The sequence below is a fragment of the Cydia fagiglandana genome, chromosome 15, assembly GCF_963556715.1.
Source record: "Cydia fagiglandana chromosome 15, ilCydFagi1.1, whole genome shotgun sequence".
Taxonomy (NCBI): Eukaryota; Metazoa; Arthropoda; class Insecta; order Lepidoptera; family Tortricidae; genus Cydia; species Cydia fagiglandana.
In genome coordinates, this window is record NC_085946.1 from 671,407 (window position 1) to 680,640 (window position 9,234).

The window sequence follows — 9,234 nt, forward strand, 5'->3', positions numbered from 1 at the left end:
TCTGCGTCATGCTTTGGACAACGTTTTATTTACATTCCATAACTGTTTTATTGCCGTTAATTTTAATTATTTCGGCATATTAGCTTGTTATCTATATCATGCCATCATTCACAATTGCTAACTGATTAACATTTTCATGAAATCTGCAACTGATTGATATTTAGAGAAAATTGTTTATGTATCATATTTTGGTAAAATGTATGCAATGACGTTTTTAACTGGTTTTAGGCTCTCGCGGAAAAACGACTAAACGTTTCCAACCCTAGAATATCCCCAAGACTTAAATCAATCGAAGAATTTTGGCAAATATTATATACTCTGATATGTATATTGCGATAGTAGGCAAAAATATTATAGAATAAAATAAATTTTACCGTGTAATTACAAAACGATCAGTCAGAGAGTACTTGGTAGTTTGTCCAAAGTGAAAAGCAAACGGTCAGAAGCATGTTACGTAAACTAACACAAGGGAGGCCAATTACTTCATTCTTGAATTTGGTTCTAATGTTGGATATTGCATAGTTCTTCAATATAACATCCAGAAATCCATGGCCATTGTCTTTTTGTCTTTATGTCCGAAAACAAAAATTCTCATTACTTTAAGCCAACCCGTTATACTGAGCAACTTATTTTACTACGGGATCAACCCCGAAATCGCAAAAAAAATTTGACTGTTTCATACATTTTGGCTGGTCCATTTTCTATGGGAGGGCGATTTCGGAGTTGGTCCCACCTTAAAAGTAGCTCAGTATCATCCCAAAACCTCCCTGGCAACGGGACGGGAATGGACTTATTTTTTGGCCACCGTGTATAGGTAGGTATATATGTTAATAGTCACGTGATTATAAGGACCCTGATCGAAAGCCACATATAATCTGTGTCACTGTCTATCTATAGGATCTATTGCCTAGTTGTCTAAGTAACTTAGAATTAGAATAGAACTCCATAATAATATTCAGATAGCAAACTCTGTCTGTGCGACTTGCCGCCATAACGTACAATGTATTATCCGACCATAAACAACATTAGAGACACTGCCAATAATCTAAGTTAGTCCTTCAGATACGTTTACGACAGATCCGTAAATACAGTGAGACCTGGGTAAATGGAATGTCAAGTTATCTCAAATTAAAAAAGAGATTGCCTCGGTTACATTAAACATAAAATATTAGAAATACAACTTGCTTGCCTTGCCTTGCCCACAAGGTGGACTGACGACCTGGTGAAGGTCGCGGGAGTCCGCTGGATGCGTGTGGCGTAAGACCTATGTCCAGCAGTGGACGTCCTCTGGCTGATTTGATGATGATGGTGATGATGATGAACTTGCCTTAATATTCCAAATACTTAGGTACAAAGTTAATAAACATAGGTACTTAACTATATACTCCAACTAGATGACATGGGAACTTTTCGCTACACTACTTTAGTTGGAGATGTTGAGAATTCATTTGGTTCCAATAAGGGATATTACTGCAATGTTCTGCCGCCAGAGTGCAGCACTAAGCTAGCTAGTTAACCATAGAGTAATTTATACATACTGTGCCTTAAACTGTTTTTGACAAGTTTTCACAGACAATAAAATATGACATTGATACATCAAGGCGGTTTGTTAACAAGAGCCTACCGGGAAACGCGAAAATCGAAATTTAGTTATCTGTCTCTTTATCGCTCGAATATGCAAGAGTGATATAGAGGCTTTATAACGAAATTTCGATTTTCTTGTTTCGCGGTAGACCCCCCGATTGTGATGGATAGTGGTAGTGGCGCCCCCTACCATTCAATAAATTAAATAGGTCAATCGACGCCAAGGGACTGGAACCGGCCAACTGTTTGAATGGATCGCTGTTATCTAGAAGAATAATTATCTTATTTCAGTGTCTTATAAAGCTCAGCTGAATGAAACGCCCAGCCAGTGTATTATGGATAGCTTTATCCATCTTTATCCACGTGATAAAATAACTGTCACTGTTTAACACCGTGGGATAGAAAGTGACGGTCACCGTTTTATCACGCTGTCACGTAGACAAGAAAGACCATCATATCCGTACAGGTTAATGTGAGCTATTTGGTTGCAGTACGTTATTTATACGTCAGCTGCTACATACTTAATTATCCCTGTAATCAATTTAAACAAATCTTAAAATGCATATATCGAAGTTAAAATACTAGCCCTCGAGCCTGAGGAAGGACCCCCGACGGGCCCGAAACATATACCGCCAATAGCAACTAAAAATACAAGTGAGTGTTACTGTGGTGATCTAAATATTTTGCATTTTATATTTAAAAAGTACCTCGTCTCTTTAATAAACAGAAGCTTTACCAATGGCCATTTATCTGGTTCGTTTTACCATTAATATTAATTTACATAGGGAAATAAAAGTTTAGAGTATCTACACACTCCACACAAAAATAAAAACACATTTAAAATAAGTTTCGAGCGAGCTTTGTGAAAACTCGTTTGTAATAAAATTTAAGCATAATTTATTAATATTATACCTCCCTTAACCTTACTTACTTTAACTTATTATTTATTAAGTGGAAACTGATGTATGGAGTATACAAATGTAGTAGTTCATAATTATTTTCCTCAGTCTCTGTACAAAAAGTACTGAGGTTGTTTGAAGTAGCATGACAAATACGAACGTTTCCGAGAAAACACGATGGCAAACAATTATGCACTACTTACATCTGTAAGCACTCTAAACTTATCTATTTCTCGATAGCTTTAAATGGGACTGGAGTATAGGACGTAGGGTGGCGTCCTATTTACCCAGGTTCCACTATGTTTTCAGCGACGATAAACTTTAACAATTCGCGAACTCTGTATTTTGATCACGTTCCGATACAGTTATGCGCAGAATGCATATTGTACCTTTTGTTTGTTATGCAAATGTCGAAATGTTAAAAATTTCGCTCCGGCACGGCTGGCCCTTTCGCGACTGACTGTATTGTTTCCACTACAGCTTCAAAATATTTATTTTAAAAATACCTCCTCACCCACTAAATAGGAACTGTAGATATCTGCTTTCCAACTTAAGTTTTTAATAAAGCCTAAATATTAATGATGTTGTCTGTAGGTAAATAAGCTTTGGTTAGGTTGGGGCTAGGACGATCTGTGTAAAGACAATTTTATGACCGATATTACAGATAAAATGGAGGTGCGGGCGCAAGAATAGGTACCAATTTGTGACGACTATTTCCTTTGAGGGATTTTTTTATTTAAAGGGTTCAAATGGAGAATTAAATTGGAGATTGACGCTAATTTAATTTCTGATCAAATCGGTCTATTTGATAATCCCGTCTGGACTTCACTTATGATTGTTCCCGATTTAGATTTATACCAAGAAAAGTCTGCAACGATTTTGATAGCACGCGCAGAGCAAGTGTTATTTTAAATATCGAACTTCTATGAAATTAAGACGTATGAAATAACACTTGCACTGCATATGCTGTCAAAATCGTTGCAGACTTTTCTGGGTTAACTCTGTTTATTTTATTTAACAACTGTCACAAGAGGGCACAATTATTTGAAGCTGGGGGCTATAAAGAAATGATGTTGGGGTTTTTCAGTCGATGTTGGCGGAACCCCTGTCTAAAACTGCAAAATTAGTGTACCATTTTTTCGATAACTAGTATAAAATTTCTTGAAACTCATATAATGTAGAGGCCCAACGGAGCCGACATGTCCCGTTTGATAAAGGTTCCTTTTAAAATAAGTAGACAAAAAAAAAACTGTCATATTAATGTGTCCCATAGCCACCAGGCTGCGCCACTCTAATAGCTGTGGTCCTTAACTCTCACGGGATTATCTTCCCGGCTCATTGTAATAGCAACCGATTCACGTCTGAATGGAAAAAGATAATGATTTCGCTGTAGAACGGACGCCATGCGGGCGGACTGAAGGAACTGCTGTTTAAATATAACGCCCCGTGGAGGATTTTATAGACGATGTGGACTTTATATTTGTGGTAGAAACTGCTTTTCAAGCTGTTCCGTAGCAGCATTTAAAAAATTGTATGGGATTTGTTTTTCGCTCCTAACTCTTAATATGAGAATCATAAATCGAAAATAGTCAAACGAAGCGGCAGCTATGGAATAAAGCATTTATCAGCAATCATAAGTAATACATAGGCAAAGGGTTAGGTAATACAAATGTCGGTTAGGGGCAGCTATGGTCAACATCAAATTGTCTAGAAACATACTTTCTATAATGTTAATATCCAGAGAGGAAAATAAGGACTACGTTTTTATGAATAACGGCAGTCCCCTGTCCACTTAAAATTTAAGTTTTGTATATTTTGTAACGTCATTTAACTTTATCAGTAGAAAAAGGCGCAAAATAAAATTTGGGGACGATTACCCTTCCCGCCAACATTTTTAAATTTTCCGTTTTTTCTACTGACGGAAATGGCTTGACATACTTTATCCGTACCATTAGGTATTTTATTGAGGTATGCAATAAAAAGTATTGTTAATCCCTGCTCTACGGCGAAGGTTGTTTATGGCACACATCCGGCGAAGCTGTCAGCTGATACGCGGACGTTGTCAATTATTTCCCCATAAATTAACATTTTATTGTAGCTAGCTAGCGGGCAGATGTCAGTCTAGAACGCGTTCCGACATGGACTGACGATAGGTTTTGTATTTGGAAGTGTGTACAGTCACCTGCAAGAATATGTTACACAACGAAGGCCGCAAAAATAACTGATACGATCTTATTTGTAGAGCCATAAGAACGTGTCACATATTTTTGCGGCCTTCGAAGAGTACCATATTATTGCAGGTGACTGTACATACTTACGATAATTGTAGGTAATTTGCAGAATGTATAAAATATGTTGGAATTAAGACTGTTGTGAGTCATTAAAAGCTAATTTTACAATTTAATTAACCTACGTTTGTTGTGACATATTTCGGAGAGATTAAGTTTCCATTTTCAAGCATTTTTGTACTCGTCTGTGCCCTTAGAGCTTATATTTTTGTACCGTCATTTGTTTCTGATAGAGAGCGACGTCAAATAGGTTGGCAACGCCTGAGTTAGTCTAGACTCTAGAGCATCTAAAGACTTGTTTAATACCTAGAAGGCATTCATAGGCCTACGAGCATTACGACTATTACGAGAAATCATTTCCAAGCAATCAATTAATGGTTTTCTATCGCTGACCCAAATGTCTGAACCAGAATCGAGTTAGAGAAAATAAATTAGGAATGGTGAAAAGACGTCGTTATTGGGTTATAGATTGGAAAATAAGGTGGTTTAGTGACAGTCATCAACAGATATAAGCCGAGGTATTCACAAATATCCGCACACGCTTCTATTTTCAAGATGTTAGAGTGTTTTCACACTGTCCGATTCGATATCGGGTGGATCCTACATTCACAAAGACAACGCGGCCCGCGTCCCGCGCTCTTGTTTCAGCGGTCCTTACCTTACATAAACAAAAAATATCGGTCCGACAGCTAACGGGAGTTCTGATATATGATGGATATCGGAAACGGGCCATCCGATATCGGATGTCGGATGGTCCCTGTAGAAAAGTCAGGTGTCAAAGAGTGCCCTGTGGCATTAAACCAGTCATTAAACCCGCCGTTTTACAGTTAATGTTTTTTTTGCCATACCTACCGATTTTTTAAATTAATAATTTAATAATAAAAAAACATATGTTATACCGGGTGTGGCCTGTAATATGAGCAAAAAATTAAACTGACCAACATTTATTCAGCGACTTTTAAAAATAACTTGTGCTTTGATTTTTAATACACTTTAAAGTTTATTCTAAGACGCAATGCATTGCGAATTTTGTTATGTTCAAGGCTTGACAAGCAACGTCAATCACAATGATATGGAGTGGCGATGGCGTCCATTAAAGAGAAAATTTATTTTGTATGAAAAATAGGGAGTCTAAATACCTACTTCATAATTTTTAAAAGTTGTTGAACAAAAGTGTCACCGTCTGAGGAGTACAGTCTATGTTTTAATTATTTGCTCATGTTACAGGCCACACCCGGTATATTTTACTTCTATCCGATATCGGATCGGACAATGTGAAAATGCTCTAAAGATCAAGATTCTTTGAATTTCTTCGCAGACGTGGGCTCTAATACTTACCTCTTTGAAACCTGAGAATTATTGTGTCTGAGGCTCAGGAGAGTTTAGTAGTGTTAAGATTAAATTACAATTCAAAAATAAACCAACAGGTGAACAGAAATGTCAAACAACCAAGAAGCATGTGTTGTGAAATAAAATGTCGTTAGATCAATCTCTAGTTATATGACTTATATGTACATATTTTACTCATATCCTTGGTGTTCAATCATTTCAATTTAGCTTATTTAGGTATTGCATACAATACCTACAATGTTTGTTTTTATTGAGTGTAATTATGAGATGACATCATCAGGTGGCCGCGCCGCCGAAATTTTGTAACATTAACATTTCGGTGTACAGGTGAGTTGTCGTTGTTACCTGTTGCCAACATGTTGATGTTGACTGCGCAAAAATTTAGGTACAGTCAACAGTAAAAAAAATATTTGAATATTTTATTTTCAAAAATTTTATTTTTTTTCGATACGGAAAACTGGCATTTACCTATAAAAGATTATATCAGCGTGAGCAAGCTTAAAGGTCGTATCAAAATAAGATCAAAATCGTAAAGTCAGAATCAGGTTTCTGGTTCATGATCAAAACATGTATATCGATAGTGAGAAGAATTTAAATAGCGTAGGTATTTATTACAATAGAATATAAAATGACCGCCATATTGTCTATTGACGCATAATACAATGTGTTCTGAATTAAGTGATCCGTTATTATTAATAATTATGCATATGAAAAAAATTATTACCCGCCCTCTGGTTGCGCTTTGTTGTATGTATACCTATCGTGTCATGTCGTGTGATAAACTTATTTTTGGAACGTTGGCTTGTAAAGATGTTTGTGGACTCGACTGTACCTTTAATATATAGGTACAGTGGCTTCAAAAGTGCATGGATAGATTTTGACACGGTTGAAACATCTCCAAACACTTTTGAACGCCAGTGTAGTGTAGGTACATATTCGTATTCCTACTACGCTACATTGTAAGAATATTCTAAATAATACTGCAACTTAGTTATTTCGGTCACCGAAGTTTTGACTGAACGCAAAGCTAAAGGTTATCGCGCACACACATTTCAACACCCACCTCGCCTTAAGTAAGTAAATGGTTGTAGAGAAAACTATAAAACTTTTCCAAAATATGTAGATTATATGTAGATTTTAATGCGGATTTTTATTTCAATAAAAATACATCAAATCTTAATAAAAATGTGTCACTTAACTTCAAACTCGGATAAATCCATCCGTCAGGTTATGCGATTTTGGTATTAAGAAAAGGTGATAGGTTATATAGATATTTATTTTGTTGAGAGGTTCGAATGGATTTATCCGAGTTTGAAGTTAAGCGACACAAATACGAAGATGACATCGTTGATAGAAATCGCCAATCGAAATGTGAATAATGTATGGAAATCGTCACGTGACTTCGTAGCATCTGTCATCACGATACATTTTTTTTAGTTTGTCGTTTGTCAATGTACGATTGTCATCTTGACTAGGCTGAGATGATAAAGGGGCCCACTGATTAACAGTTCGCCGGACGGTATCGGCCTGTCAGTTAGAACAAAATTTTGACAGTTCCGAACAACTGACAGGCCGATACCGTCCGGCGGACTGTTAATCAGTGGGCCCCTTAAGGGCCCCCCCCACATCTAGCGTCTTTCGAGCGTCGGCGTCTGGTCAGCTCTATGGAAAATGACGTCGCTGCTCAGTTGCGTCGACGTTGCGTCGACATTGTGTCAAGCAGCGGCCATAGAGTTGTAGACGCTGACGCTCGAAAGACGCTAGATGTGGGGGGGCCCTAAGTGAGCGTTAACCTTTAGTCGTGTTTGCCTGTTGCACACGTACCGATTAAGTTAACAATAACAAGTTCGTTACTTTACTTATGATTAGTCCGTATTTAGAGTTTGTTGTAATCGGTCTGAACTGTGTACCTACTAAAATAATTGTTAATGTAAGTTCACTTTCATATTTTTTCTCAGTCAAAGTTTATATGCAATTGTTTATTTTTGGGTAAATTCGAGTCCGATGTTCATTACTGACATCCTTTAACCCCTCGAAGGCCAGTGTCAATAATTTGCTACTGATTTAATAACCTTTCAACTGTTTATTACAGTCCAAATTGTGTGGGACGGATACGGGACAAGGCAGTTGAGGGGTTAAGAGTTAGACCAAGATAAGTCTGCAACGATTTTGATGACGCACGCAGTGCAAGTGTTAAGTATTTACCTATACGTCATGATTTCATAGAAGTATGAAGATACCTTATCTTGGTCTAATTCTACGATTTTCTTTTGACTGTCCTAGTCGTCTTTCAAGTAAAAAGAATTGCATCCAAATCGGTTCACCCGTAGAGCTACGGTGTTATATACAGACAGACATTTATAGCGGTCAAAATTATAACACCCCGTTTTTTTGCGTCGGGGGTTAATGAATTTGAATAATGTGAAAATATTTATTTTAACTGCATACAATTTAATACCTCTACGGCCAAATCAAACACGTAAGTAGTAGGTAGGTAGGTTGTACTTAATTTTTACCTGTATACTTAACTATGTATTGCCTATAAGCGCTGGTGGCCTAGCGGTAAGAGCGTGTGACTAGGTCGGAGGTCGCGGGTTCAAACCCCGGCTCGTACTAATGAGTTACTGCCTTATTCGAACTTCAAGATATTAACAAGAGACAACACGTACTAGATCCATTCTAGATACGTTATAGTTTAGATATCAACTACTTGTCTTTTGCAGCGCAATTCGGGCAACCAATGTCACTTTTACGTTAGATAGAGTAAGATATCTATTAGATGTGAATTGGATCTCTAAGTCATATCCTGTGGAAATCGTTCAAGAGTATCTCCAGAATCGAGTAAATGTCAAATTTGACAAGTTAGATCTTAAACATATCGTCATCGTATCTTGGTGATGTCTAAAAGATATCTAATAGATGTCTATTTCAAAATCCGAATCGGGCCCTTATTCGGAACATAATGTACCTACCATTTATCATTTGATATTTACCTGTCGTTTTTCGGCAAAGGAAAACTTCGAGAGGAAACCGGACTAATCCCAAGAAGCCCTAGTTTCTGGGGAAGGTCAGATTAGTGCCTACAATTCTAGGGAATAGTTGCCAAGCAAACC